This window comes from Macrobrachium nipponense, chromosome 10 (assembly GCF_015104395.2).
Source record: "Macrobrachium nipponense isolate FS-2020 chromosome 10, ASM1510439v2, whole genome shotgun sequence".
Lineage (NCBI taxonomy): Eukaryota > Metazoa > Arthropoda > Malacostraca > Decapoda > Palaemonidae > Macrobrachium > Macrobrachium nipponense.
Window position 1 is genome coordinate 801,822 of NC_087204.1, and position 15,821 is coordinate 817,642.

The 15,821-nt window shown below is 35.8% G+C and overlaps 1 long non-coding RNA gene across 1 annotated transcript in view; it reads right to left on the reverse strand.

The window, feature by feature from the left end:
- Nucleotides 1-13,398, reverse strand: part of LOC135224105 (uncharacterized) — a 48,936-nt gene extending 35,538 nt beyond the window's left edge. Inside the window, exons 1-2 of the long non-coding RNA XR_010316612.1 lie at nt 13,148-13,398; nt 11,183-11,320 (exon numbers count right to left, since the gene is read on the reverse strand). This is a non-coding gene — a long non-coding RNA (uncharacterized LOC135224105). The remainder of the gene's footprint in view (nt 1-11,182; nt 11,321-13,147) is intronic.
- Nucleotides 13,399-15,821: the final 2,423 nt, after the last annotated feature.

The window sequence follows — 15,821 nt, forward strand, 5'->3', positions numbered from 1 at the left end:
TGAGTCGTCTTCTCAAACTCCTCAAGAATTCTGTTTGCACCAACTCCTTTAAAGGAAATCTTAAGCAAATAAAAACAAACGCACCTTTAATTTTCCTTTTTCTTACATGCATTTAATTGTGAGAATATCTATTGCCGCCAAACACTCCTTTCTGTCAACTCACCTAAACTTTAAATCCACTGAGTACGGCGTCCCAACTTCGAAAACGTATTAAGTTCCAAATGAAGTTTCTGAGACTGAGCTAGACCACAAAATTAATGTGATGTCTGATGTATACAACTGACCCAAAAATACACCAGGTAGGAAATTTAACCTTGTACATTTTTAATAATAATAATAATAATAATAATAATAAAATAATAATAATAATATCCGTGATATCCTGGTTTTGTAAGCAAATTGTAAATGTTCCTTTCATTTTACGTAAAAGAAAAATGAACAGCCATACAACTCTACTCCAGTAAGAAAAGAACGTACCTTACAGTAAATAAATATGTTTCATTATGCTACCGATATTTTGTTTTACCTACTGGTAACCAAACGTTCACTTCACGAGTTTTTCTCTGACAATACACAAAAATTCGCTCGCAGCTAAAAATAATAAAATCTGGATTTATGGCTCTAAACTCTTATATTATCGTGAGCGTTTTACTATACTACTACCCAGTCTGCCTCACCCCCACCTCTCTCTCTCCCTCCTCTCTCTCTCACTCTCTCTTTCTCCTTTAAAATTTGATCCATCGCACCTTATGGTACGTATATTCAGACTGTTTTTACAGAAAACAAGGTCATTGGCTGAGCGACAGTGATATTACAACAACATTGAAGGTTCTGAGAGATTCTCCTGTATATTGAATGGCAAAGTGTCCATCATATCCTTGAGTAACTGTCTATCTACCAATATAATATATACATATATATGTATAAGTGTATGTGTGATATACATGCATACATACATACATACATACTCATACATACATACATACACACACACACACACACACACACACACACACACATATATATATACATATATATATATATATATATATATATATATATATATATATTTATTTAATATAATATACATAAAATACATACAGTACTCATATATTAGATACAGACATATATATACATACATATTTGTAAGTATATATATTATACAATACCAAGGGTTACTTTAACCGTCATTTTCTAACACGAAGAAGCTGAGGGCAACGAATGTGAGAAAATCACTGAAATGCCTGAAGAAAAGAAGGGAAGAAAGGAGTTAAAAAGAGAAGTGAAGGAGGAAGTGAAGCTACAAAAAAGTTAGTATAAAACTGACGAGAGAGAGAGAGAGAGAGAGAGAGAGAGAGAGAGAAGAGGAGAGAGAGAGAGAGAGAGAGAGAGAGGACTTATTTGTTAATAAATGCTCCAAAATAAGACTAAATTCAAAGAACAAAATAAATTTATATTTACCATTAAAAAAACGACATAGACTTCAGCATACTCTTAAAGACAGAAAGCAGAGAGGAACAAACTAATAATTCCAACAGACACAACAGAATTCAGCTCTGACCCTACCAGATAATTACCTGACAGGTTTATTTCGTAAAGGGGAAAAAATAAGGCCTCACTCTCGCTCTTTTAAAGGAACATATCATTCATTTTCTAAACCAGGGATCCTTCTGGAGGAATGAGGCACTCCAAAACAAAGAAGCCATTAGCGGGGTCTTACGCAAATTCCCCTTCGTTTGAAAACTGCAGCGAGACTCATTAGCAGTTAAAAGCGGCACTTTATTGTTCTGCTTCTGGCCCCAGGGGGAGGGGGGGCGGATACGCCGATAAAATAATGAATTTAATACCCTTTGGTAATTTCTTACAAACTTTTTTTATAGCTTTTTTTTAAGTCTTTGTATACTTTTATCGGCGTTTATGAGACAACGGCTTTTGGGTGACAGTATTGATAATATTTTCACCTGCATTTTAAAAAATTAACACTGAAAAATATAATTCATGCGTTGTTACTCACATTAAAAGGTCACGCTAGCTAGATTATCAATATATGAGGAATTTAACTTCGCCTCTTAAGATCTATCGTACAGATTTAAATGCATAATAATGGTCCAGCACATAGAAGCAATATAAAATAGATTTTTACTATTCTATCGTTCCAAAAATGATTAGCATATGCGGCATGAGGTTTTTGGATTTATGTTGGTAACAAATTTATGATTGGATTTATGTTTGTAACAAATTTTTGATTGGATTTATGTTTGTAACAAATTTTCGATGATCACTTTTTTCTCTTTTATTATTATCATCATCTTCTATGTCTTTTATCCTAAGAATGAAAAAGTAATATACCAATCCAATCAGCCTCTGCATGAAAAAAAAATTACTGTTACTGTTACAATAAAGTAAGTGGTTCCTTCTCTGCAAAGCTGTGAAATTCCATCTTCACCTTCTATTTTCTGGCTAATCTATGCAAAGAAAGGTAAAACGTCCCCATGTCACATCATGTAAGTGTTGTTTGCAGAGGCAGGTGATAATGAGCAATAAACAAGGCATTTAAAAGGCTTCCCTCAACACATCCTAGATAAAATGAATAGCAAAGACTCACTAGAGGCAGGGGACTAAGTGAATCCCTCTTTTCCACCATTTCCCCGAGAGTGAAGCAAATGCAGTAACTGCAATGCTATACCAAAAATTACCTGGTTACGCTCTTACTTGGCCTTTTGAATATTGACATTTGCCGGTATCCTTTAGAAGTAATTTTTCGGGGTGTGTTCTGAATAAGTTCAAGATATGAAATTGCTTCGTTTTATTCTTGGCTGCATTTCTAAATGTTTCTTACCATGCATACAAAATAAAAGTTAAAGAGGGCAACTGATTTTCTACGGGCTGCTCGACGTGCAAGAGCCCGTGCTGGTATAAGGCCAGCTTAATCTCAAACAACGACTGATTTATGACTTTTTCGATTATTGATATCTGAAAACATTACTAAAACTAACACTCGCAGGTAGTGAAAAAATAAATAAACATATCTGAGGAAAATCTAGGTAGAGCAAATAGTTTAAACATTAAGTATAACAATACGCAAACCAACGAAAAAAGTAGTTGATACGAAGTGAAGATCTCAAATGTCAATATCCCAACATAACAAACTTCCGTCTTATTCGATATTCTACCTTGAAGTATCAACTTGCAATCTTTTAAAACTGATCTAACCTGGATATGAAAAAGCATTGACCATGAAAACAAACCAAATTACTAACTAAAATATCAATAATCACAAAAAAATCTCTGTATGAAGATTCATACCACTTACTTATTTATCGTTACAAATCATAGAAACCTTCATGAGCTCCGAAAGACAAAAAACATATACAGTTCACAGGCAGAGCCTGTTTATCCAATTAATCTAGAGAAGCGAAAGCTTGCTTAAAATAATATGATTGTTTCTTCAGCCACAAATGAAATAGTCAAGGTTATTGCCACACAACCCCAACAAATGTGTGGGTATAATAGCATTACTGTTATTACACGGAAGTAAGCCTTGGCATACGAAAAGTTCTCAACAAATAATCTTATTTTCGAAACCTGTTTTTGTTCTTTGAAGCTTATTCCTCTCTCCTCTCTCTCTCGTCTCTCCTCTCTCTCTCTCTCTTCTCTCCTCTCTCTCTCTCTCTCTAAGCGAAAATAAATTTCCAATTGAATCATCGTCACTAATCACATTTTCAAGAGGTTCGCAATAAACACTGAAAAGACTTCGCTCTGAGTTGTTAAAAAGAAAATAACATGAAAGCCTCGAGATGACCCTCCCTAAAGGGTGGTCTAAACAGAAACTCCGCTGAAAAGTTTGAAGGTCAAGACTCGCCCTAAAAATTGGAAATACCGCACGAAGCCTCAATCTCAGGTGGCTCTTTGAGACTTTTTGTAAAGGATTTACTCGAAGTTGCAGACGAAAATCTGATCACAAAAGCATACTACGCAGGTAAGGAGAGAGAGAAGGAAGGAGAGGGAGGAGAGGGAGAGAGAGAGAGATCTCGGTACGAGAGAGAGAGGAGAGATGGAGGAGAGAGGAGAGAGAGAGAGAGAGTTTTGTAACAAGCTTTTGTTTCATCTCATGTGAACCTAATGATGATGTAAAAAAAATGGTTCTTTCCACCCCAACGTAGGCATTAATGTTTCACATAATTTCAACTGCATTATGTGTGAAAGCAGTGTTAACTAGTCGAAATGCAATCCAAACAATTATCATTGATAAACATTAGCAAAGCAAATCAGAACACCCTCTATTTTTTTCCTTTTTTCTCCGCTCTGAATCGTGTTGCTCAATTCAGCTTCTGTCATTCTATTTGATTTTGTTTTCGTTTTTAAAACTATAAGCAAAAACGTACTCTACCCGAACTTTGATATGCATATTATTTATTTTGCAGATGTAGATATCTGTTTATAAACCAATTTGATTGCATGTCAAATCTTGTAACATTAATACGAACCTCTTTCTCTCTCTCATATTTACATACATATAAACACACAGACACAATTTTCCGCACTGCAAAACACACGTATCCAATGTCATACAGGGACGATATCTTTCAAAATGCATTTCCTTTTCAATCAAATGTTATAATTGTGTTTCACAACAAATTCCCTCTCCCCCTGTGGGACGTTTCCAATAGAGTCGGAGGCTATTTCTGGATCATGTCCTTCCTTTTTCAACAGCTGGTGTATTGACAGGCGTGTTTCCTCCAGCCATTCACAAACAACAAATGGGAATGGCGCGTTTCAACTGTTTTGTTTTTCTATTTGTAATGCCATCTTTCCATCAGGCTCTATTTTTACCAGGCTGGAAACAGACGGGTTTCTGCTCTATATTATAAGGACGATCATTCTGACGTTTTATGTACTGTATATTTGAATTCCTGGTTAAAAAAAATGTCAAAGGTGTTACACTTCAATAATAATGACGAATAACTCTGATTCTGGCTAATCTATCTGGCTAATTTATCTCCAATACAATTTCCGCTTAACTGAACCCAATGTAAGTCACGAGCTTTGAGTATAGGGACAATCCATCTAGTCGACCCTCTGATATATCAACTTATATTCCGTCTAACCTCTGTTTGTTTGTTTGTATGGTGTTTTTACATTGCATGGAACCAGTGGTTATTCAGCAACGGGACCAACGGCTTCACGGGACTTCCGAACCACGTCGAGAGTGAACTTCCATCACCAGAACGTCTAACCTCTGGCTATGCAGTAGAAATAAAATGTTTCTGGGTTAAAATGTCCAAAAATCCGCGCTTCTTTTACCCGCTACGTTTCTAAAACCACTTACATTATTGCAAATCCATTGCCTTCAAATCCTCACTTTTACATTTAGATGTTTTCGTTCGGTGTGGGTTGGGTCTTTTACGCAAGCCTGAAGGAAATGACACATTTTTATTTTCTATCCAGGTTTTACCTTCACGAAAAGTTCTAGTTCGAGATAAAGATAACCCCCTGGGCCCCTTTTACATCTGCTCTTCATCTTTGTGAAATTGGAGCGGAAAGGTGAGGACAAGAATTCGATACTTTAGAACATCCAGATCGAACCTTATTTCATTGTTGACGTTCTGGTCAAAATCTAGTACGTTATAAATTGTAACGTTTAAGAATTTTGAAAGCACCTCTTCCTGGATAGAGTACTGCAAGAAAACAAAAAATGAAAAGCTGCTCATTGGTTAGAATTATTTAAAATTCCCTTCTGGAACTGGAACATCGCACCTCTGATGCTTTAATGACAGAAAAACAATTTCAAGCAACCCGAAATAATCAGCCTACACACGAGGAAAGTCTGCGTCTTTTAAGATGAATTCTGGAAGCATTTCAGCTTAAAATCAACTGAAGTCGAGGAGGAAAAAATTCGGTGGAATACCTTGGATGAGAAAAATACATCTGAATAGGGAAGTCGCTTTTTTAACGTCCGCAAATTAAGCTGTTAATTAAGTAATGGCCTCCGGGCATCCGTCCTTAGTTTGCTTGAGTAAAAGTCGACAGAGTTAGCTAACGAAGACTGCCCTTTATTTCTCGATTTTCCCTTCAAACGCGGATAATGATCGTGTTTGTATGTCAAGGTATAAACGAGTCTCATTTAAGAATATTATTAATCTATATCATTTCATCGCTGGCTGCACTGTTGCATGAGAAAGCTCTCTCTCTCTCTCTTCTCTCTCTCTCTCTGTATCTTTCTAGATACATCTGTCAATCATTTCTCCCCTGATCCGTCAGAATATATTTTCAAGAACACCTGAGGAACGAAAACGTCACCTCTGGTGAGGGAAAGGTAAGTGAGAATCACGGGAGGAAGAAAACAAGAACCATCCTTTTGTAATATGCCAACGTATTTCACGACACTTCAATAGGGACTGAATGAAGACCAAATATTGTCCTTTTACCTTATAATACAGACCAAAGGAAGCATAGTTTTGCTCCTAAAAAATTCTATGAAATAAGGACTACAATGCAATATATCTACTTGCTATCTAGGGAGTAAATGAATGATACTTGATCCATGTAACTGGGATGATGTCTTCTTAAACAAACAAATGCAATTTATAGTCTGTCATTGGATTTTCATTCACTTCTAAATAAGGAGTTCCTTCTTCCCATCACTTCAAATATTAACAACAGTTATCCAGAAATATGCGTTTTATCACTGATATGGAAGATCTTAAGAGGTATCTCATCTGTAAGATGAAAATCTATTTGCCCAATATTTTTAACAGCAAGGAATATTTTTCTTTTATATATATATATATATAATTATACTCACTTTAGTAAGTGATTAATTCATCTCACATTACCGTAGGTGAAAAATAAAGAGACGTGTCTAGGGCCTGACCACTTTCGACTTTATATAATTCAATCTTATGCAATTCCTCATAAGATAATTAATGAACGAAACACGATACTCGGACTTTTCAAGTATACAGAATCTTGTCTTACCAGCTCTACTGTTTTCAGTTAAAACCGACGAATGAGAAAATCACAGACACGTAAAAGAGGATATATATTGTGAGAGAGAGAGAGAGAGAGAGAGAGAGAGAGAGAGAGAGAGAGAGATAAACGGCGCCTTTGTAGACTTTGAGACGAAAGTAAATAAGTTAACAATGTGCGTTGCTTTCATCGCTCTTGCGAAGTCGTTTGCTTTGCTCTAACTAAATATTAGCTTATCATTTCCCCGCGAAAGACGCCATAGAGTTAGCACCATCTTCGTTAAACTGCATCCTGACACAAAAAACTGCTGCAGGAGTTAGCCTTGACTTGCAAATTTTTCTTAAATAACAACGAAAGGATTCACTCAACTGGAGTAACAATAATTAAATATTTTCATAAAAGTTTTGAACATTATAAACGAAGTCTATATTAGGGCCCACGAAATTCATTTCCTCTGAATACAATGAAATGTACCTAAACCATGCACAAGTTGCAAGATGAAAAGGTTCTGTAGCAATGTTTATATGATGAGAAAACGGAAATTATGATTGAAAAACACGTTTCATACAAATAAGAGTTACCTGAATATTTTACTCTCTCTTTCTCTTTATTTGCAACCGTAGGCCAATAGCAGCAACTAAGTCTTTATTTTTAAAAAAATGTATGAAAATTATGAATGCATGCATACATACATAGACACATAGGTACATACGCACGTCCGTAAATTTACAATTTGCTGTCTTATATTTATATATATATATATATATATATATATATATATATATATATATATATATAATATATATATATATATATACAGAGAAGAGAGAGAGAGAGAGAGAGAGAGAGAGAGACTATATACCTTTAAACATTTAATTTGAAAGTTACATATACGTAGAGATGGAAGAAATCTTCTTCAATATCATAGAATCCTCATACGAAAACCCCTGATGTGACCGGGAAAAATATATTCATGCGATTAATGAGGAGGAAAATGCAATGAAAGACACCGGGGCAGAATTCACCCAGGAATTTAAATAATTCATATTCCATCTTCGTCGTGGAGCCATAGTACTTCTCTAGTCAAGAAATTTCACTGATACTATTGCTTAAGGAAACGGGTGTCCTTCATTCACGGAAAAAACAAAACAATATTGCTATTGGAAAAAGAAACCGCAAAAAATTACTCAATATATCAATGTGGAAATTGTAAAACGGTTGATAACTCCAGATCAGGTGACTCTCTTAAAAGGAGCTGCAAATGATAATACAACCCCATATAAAATCAGATACGGATAAAAAAAAGCATGAATTTTCAGTTAATGATGGCAACATGGAATCGCTTCGCCTAAATACAGAAAGTCCTTCCAGGTGACTCAGAGGACATGCAACGCGAGAGGAATATTACCAGTTGAATCATTTCAGCGGCTGTCAACTGCACCTAGCGAGCCCTCTGGAGGCAACACAAGGCCAGGCCTTCATTAAAAGCATCTATTTGACATAGCAGCTGCAAGAGTCCTTTCAAGAGGAAACGCTTGGCCGACTGTCACTCATATCTTTGTGTGAAATCCTGGCAAGGTCGCTGCTTTACTTAAGACAAATCTACGATGCGCGGATGGATTTAGTGAAGAGTAGTCTGCATCCCTACTCATTGAGATAGCTTTTGTTCAAAATGCACTTTTTCTATTTACATTTTGTTTTATGCAACCATTCTGCGACCTTATCCTAGTAAAAATTATTACGTATATCCAACAAAATTTTACTATAATTTGTCTTTTCAATGAATATTATTTTTCATATTTCATCCTTGAGATATTTCTAAATACTCACTATATAATATATTAAATTCAGCAGGTGTTAAAAAAGAAGAAGCATTACAGAAATGAATATACTTGTTATACCTTTCCTTACCTTAATATAATATAACTAAAGTTCGGAATAAACAACAATTCTTTTTAATGGCACATTATATTTATCCCAAGACAAAGATGAATTTAATTATTTAGCAAGCTATGAACAAATTCATTAGCCGAGATTAAACGCTAGGTAATAATAAATCATAATCTAACCTTTGTTACTCACGCTTCTGTGAATTGTTGTAATAATGTCGGTTATAATAATTGTCCCCCAGACGATAAATCTGTGTCATGCTTATAACGTTTGGCCACGTTAAAGTATACGAGTGATAATTATTTACGCGCTGATGTGACATTGTTAACAGAGTAACGTATACATTTTCAAAATCTCTCTCTCTCTCTCTCTATGTGATAGTTAAATTGAATTTTCAACTGATTCATCGTCACTGATCACATTTTCAAGAGGTTCGCAATAAACACTGAAAAGACTTGGCTCAGTCTTTTGGTAAAATCCCTCACATAGACCAGTTCCTCATTTATCTCGTACTTCGACCAGTACGAACTAATGGTGTGCACTTTGAAGCCCGTATTTACGGGAGAACTAGATAACCTTCGAAAAGAACAGTACCAAATAATACCGGAATGTGATATTCCTTTCTGAAAATTTGCTTCTACGAAGACCTGTAATGCCGTTTCACAGACTGACACCTCATGAAGCATATTAGTATACGATGCATGTAATAACGAACGTTAGCACAAAAGGAAAGGCACTACTATGAACGAATGAAACTTATATTGGAATGATAAAAATGGGTAGAATTTCACATTATCCTGAGCCTAGCGTCATGAATGGGGCGGAGCCAAAGCTATTTACATTAGAAATACAAGCTTGCTTTGATGCCTTGCATTTATTTTAAGCGTAAAAAGAAAAAAAACTATACGTATAAAAACATCAATACCAGATACATGCTTGCATATTCAAATATAATCCTGAAGGCATTAAAATACGATAGTGCATTCATTTATATGAATATGGTTTTTAACATATCCCGAAAAAAGTTATTACTTATATCGCATCACTGAATACACTTTACTTATATATTAAATAACTAAGCCTGTTCTTTGGCTGAGCAAATATTTACAGAAATAATGCTGTTGACACTAGAGGAAATGACTAAACGAAGCGCCCCCCCCCCACAAAACTCCGCTTTATAAAAAAGGCTACTGGAAGAAAGGTCAAGATATCAGTTATGCGCTGGGGAAGAAAAAAAAAATATAGAGAGGATAGAACTTGAGCACGCGTGGGTCTCCGTACGATAACTTCTCCGCCAGTCCCGGCAGCATTTCCACAACCCGGGAAGGCTGGTCACCTAGGACAGGCACAGTTGAGATCGGCAACGGTTGTACGTAGCTGAGAGGAGAATCAATATGACGGGGAAATTATCCCTTGCAACGTTCCCAGCGACAATGCATTCCCTCCGTCATTAATCAGTGTTCAAAAAGAAGTTGAAGACTTTTTTTTCGCAACCCGTGTACCAGATAAAACAAGATTTTATTTCCTTTATGAGTCTAGCGAGAAATACTTTCTTTACGTGATAAAAAAAACCCAGATCAATAGCCTATGTGAAGTGCTGTGTAAACGTATGATTTAAGTGAGTCCCTTCATAAGTAACACACGCTGCCTACAATTCTTTAAGTAAATTTCAAGCATGCACAAATAAAGATTGTTTTGTTTTGTTTTGTTAGCACGAGTGGGTTCAAGAGATTAGGTGCCAGATAATGCTTAACCAATCAATAAGTTTTCCTCTTTAATGACCTGTATAAGGCCCGTTTTTTCCTAACCAATCAGTAAAAGCCATTCGAAACAAATGCTGAAATTATTTTCTCTCTCTCTCTCTCTCTCTCAATGTAGTACACATCAAATAGTGAAGCGCAGAATAGCCTCTCTCGGTAAATAGATCATTTGCCATATCACTACTAGATTTTCGCAATGCCTACGAGAGCAGTTACTCATCAGAAAAGGCTATTTCACCCCAAACTCGAATCACATGACAGGAGCCAATTACTTCTTCGATCTCAGCGGCAACGACCTTAACAATTCACCACTTCATACTACGAAAGCAGTTCAGAGAAAAACGGTTAAATGAACATGTAGGAGCTTGACTACATAACTTCATCTCAAACCCAACATGAGTTAAAACACTACAGTTGTTATCTGTTTTTTTTTTTTTTTTTTTAACATTAATAATTCAACAAAAAATCTAACATACATATATATATCATGAAAAAAAATCAACTGATATCGTATTAACACCGACTGCATCTTGGGAGCACAGCCAACAAAGAAAGACACCTACCTTTTTGACAGCTGTCCGGAAAACCTATAGAAACTTGAAATAAGTTGGGTCCGTTTCTGGGTCCTGGGTCCGTTTAAACGTCCCTTCGACCCCGTAACCATCTTGGCCGACCTGACTGTTACATCGAGAGCATTCGATCTGAAAGTAAATGGAAAAATTTGGTCGCGTTGCCTTTCTAAAAGAATTAAGCAAATATTTGGTAATGAGAGCGAGAAAGTGAGCCTTGGTTTTGAGTTATGTCAGCTCAGACAAGAACAACAACAAAGATTTGCTGTGCAAGCAAATCTTCACCACTAAAGATGCGGTCTTTTTCCTCAGCGGTCAGTAGCAGCCATGGCGTCAACACACGATGTTGTGGCTGTAATAAATAAATGATAAACGTCTAGTAGTAAGACGTCCACTGAAAAAGAGGTTGGGAAAAAAAAGCTAATTCGATACTCCCGTATGAATTTATTACAAGAGTTTAAATTTGGTTCCAAGGATTTTCATAATGTTTATTGAATATTTTATGAATGATTCATGAAGGAAGACTTCCTTGGCAAGATACTGGTGTTAATTAAGTTGGTAATTGTTTTTCTTTCCAAAGTTATCATATATAGGCCTAATATTGTTTTGATATTTCATTAGAACTATTGATACTGATGTGTTCAGATCAACGTCCATAGTTTAACACTATTCCTTTGTTTCACTTGTGTGTTTATTGGTCAATTTAATTTCAGAACTGGTTGACATTAGGTGTGAGCAACGAATAAGCATACAATCTAATATTGTTATTATTTTTTTTTTTACGAGAATGTTGAATATTAATTTGTTCCCATTTTAAAAATTAATTGCAAATATAATGCATAGTCATGAATAGACGCAATATTGGCCTATTCTTGTTTTACATTATTTTGCTATAATGAATATTTATTCTTATCTAAAAAGTAACTTGTATATATATATATATATATATATATATATATATATATATATATATATATATATATATATATATACACACACACGCACACACACACACACACATATATATATATAATATATATATATATATAATATATATATATATATATATATATATGGTACATATCCACGAAACTAAACATACATACGCTTGGTTTTTACTAGCCAAAGCAAAGCTACATTCACACATCTTTCGACGAAATCTACGAGACATTCAGGAATGATGCTGCCACTTTCAGCATTCATTATACAGTGGTTATTCCTGTGGAAAAATGGCAAAATTATAAAGATACAATATTGTGGCATCCGCATCATTAAAAAACGAGAAAATCCGACATATCAATTTAGATGTAAACTTTTTTTGATTTCATGAAACTCAATGTTCTTCATATCTGTCCGTCGCTGTAACGGTATGGCGCAGCCGTTTGTCGGAAGGCTCCTCGTCAACTGACGTGAGCTATTTTGTTCAATACGTTGCGCAGGCGAGGAATACTGAGCAGTTTGCTCGCATTGACGTTCAGTTTTGCCTGCACAGGCTTAAATATAAGTTAGTGGCGGCCTTTAGGCTTAAGTGCAGCCTTGTCCATCGAAAGGGCTGAAGGTGGCGTCTGAAACCTAGACCTAACCACAAGGCATGACCTTTCGTAGCCTTCTGCAGACCGACCCTGTAGCATAAGAGCAGCTGATACCTACGTAGCTTTGGGGGGAGTATAATTATTAAAGCTATATGAAGCTTACACCAGTTCCATGAACAACTGAAAAAAAAAAAGGGGGGGGGGGGGTGGGGGGGGTGGGGGGAAAAGCAAAAATGCAAAATGGCCGGTGGAGGAGTAACACTATGGGCCGATTTCGGCTAGACCAAATCACCCACCAGCAGCTATCGTAAATTTACGACCACGATGTGCAGAATGGTATTTCGCTTCCATTTTATCATGGAATATAAAGTAAGTATTGTTAAAAAATACTGCTTGAATTCATATCTGGGAAAATAATCGCACTTACCAACCTCTACCTCACGAATGGGAAACCAAAATCCAGGACGTCATGCTTCTGCTATTAGACCTATGTACGCCATTTTCGGCTTAAAAACCCATGACTAATTCCCAACGTTCTTCTGATACGAAGCTACAGTATTCTTCACTCAGTTCCAGCTGTTCTATACTCATTGGTAAAGCAAGACTGCCAATAGCTCGTTTAGGTCACCGAACACGTCGGACGAAACCGATTACGCGCCGCCACATACACACTTGCCACCATCTCAAACTACACTGGGGAGGGTGGGGTGGCGACCCTCTCAATTAACCGAACCACTGAGTCGAATCAAGTATTAAATCCACTTTCACATTGATCTGAAAATTATCTTAGCGTAATTATCTCATATTTGATTTGAAAATAAGTAAATTTAAATAGCAAATGGTTCGGGATAAAATCCTTATATTTTATTGTGATATATTTCATGTGCAATTACTACAGTTGCCGACATCATTCAACTAAGCGCCCACCACTCACCACTGCCTATTCATGCTCGGTATATAGTAGCTAGGATCAATGGATAATAGCGAATATTTGATGGATTTACCGCCGGTACTATATTGTGATATGTACACTAAACAAAAGTTGTTTCTTGTTAATAATAGACACTGATTATGCATGTGGAATACATTCCAACAATAATTATTTCTTTGAATCTTACAATGTTTTGTGATTCATCAGTTATACTGAGAGAAACGTGAATACTACTTGCAACTATCTCAAGGGACCTCGCCCCGTAAGGAGTTAGTGCCCAAGTGCACCTCATGCTGTGCACTTTAGGCATTACTTATGGTTCTTTGCAGCATCCCTTCAGCCCCTAGCTGCAACCCCTTACGTTCCCTTTAATGTACCTCCTTTCATAGTATCTCTCTCCCATCTTAATTTCCGCCCTCTCCTAACTATTGATTCATAGTGCAGCTGCTTTGAGGTTTTCCTCCTGTTACACCTTTCAAACCTTTTACTGTTAATTTCCCGTTGAGCGCTGAATGACCTTAAATGTCCCAGTGCTTGGCCTCTGGCCTAAATTCTCTATGCAATTCGATTCAGTGTCAAAGTGAGTTCTTTGTAGCGTTATGTGTATTTACAGATGTCTTATACTTATTCATTGTTGAATTTGATGGTTGCTGGTAATTGATGAATATTGCACGTTATATAGCAGACATTCTTTCCTTATTATCAAAGCCTTTCGTTTGCATTTTTTTTATCAGAAAACCTCTCCCCTTTTATCCTTCCATTTCCGTTCTTCCCGTTTTGGTTATTCCCATTTATTCTCAATTCGCGGCTAATGAAAACCCAGTGGTTGACCTTTTGAGAGCTTTTGCGTTTTTCCTACATTTTTTCTTTGTTTATATAAAGGGAAGTTATACCTCACTCCTCTCCCATGAGAGAGTGGGGGACAGTTTGTATGGAAATATATATTGAGGGTGATATTTTTGTTATATTATGTCAAATGTCTACATAACAAGAAACATAATAGAAAAGACGGTTATTACAATTGAAGTAAAAAATTGTGGTTGAAAAGCAAGGTATTTTATTTGTATTTATTCATTTATTTATTTTACAAAGATAAAAAAAAATATAAGAAAATCCAGGCATCAGTATCGAGAGGAACCACTGATCTCAATCTCATCTCTCTCATCTCATCGTCGACTCCCGGCGCTCTATCTCGCCCAATCTCTGTCTTTCTCTCATCCCGCTCGTTGCCTAATCGCTCTCGATACATCCCGTCGACCTCCTCGTCTCTCTCCTCTCATCTCTCCTCTTCTCCCTCTCTCTCTCTCTCTATATATATATATATATATATATATATATATATATATATATATATATATATATATATATATATATATATATATATATATATGAGATAGAGAGAGAGAGAGGAGAGAGAGAGAGAGAGAGAGTACAAATTAGTAAATTGTCCTGATTTATCCTAACGATTCAATTCAATCAATTTTGTTGCGAGAAAATAAAAAATCCTTTATTTCAAAATATCTTTGAATATTCCTATACTTTTCTTTTCACTTCCCCACACCCGCCCCCCTCCTGAGGTCATGGCATTTCCCAGGTACCTTTTTACCTTTTTCCTTTTTATTATTTTCACTCCTTTAGAGAGAGAGAGAATAACGCCACGAGGAGACTTAAGTGGGTCACCGGGAATAAGTAAGAGCAATAAGTGGGTTAACAGCTTAAGTGCCAAGCGCTTTTGAGTATCTATCTCCTGAAGAAAAGGGTCCAAGATGAGAATTTAATTTGCCTTAACAAAACAAATTCTGGGGAAATGAGTGAGAGAAAGATGCACTATAGAACTTTTTTTTTTTTCTTTAAGTTTTTATTCAATAAATTATTTACAAAAACATACAATAAATCCAGAACTACATATATTTCCATCTAAAATACATTGCATTTAATGTTACAAAAATTCTTTGTGAAATATTTTAACAATTTCTCTTTCAAAATGGCCTTGATATCTCTCTGGTTTTTTTATAATCGAAGCTTTTATTCTATTTATAATCAAAACGTTCAGGACATTCTTGTCTTGAACAACATATATTTACAATATAAACTTGACAAAAAATTAAAGTTGCAGTGTTCCTTTGTTTCCTCGATGACTCTGGGAACAAATCAAAATACATAATTCTAA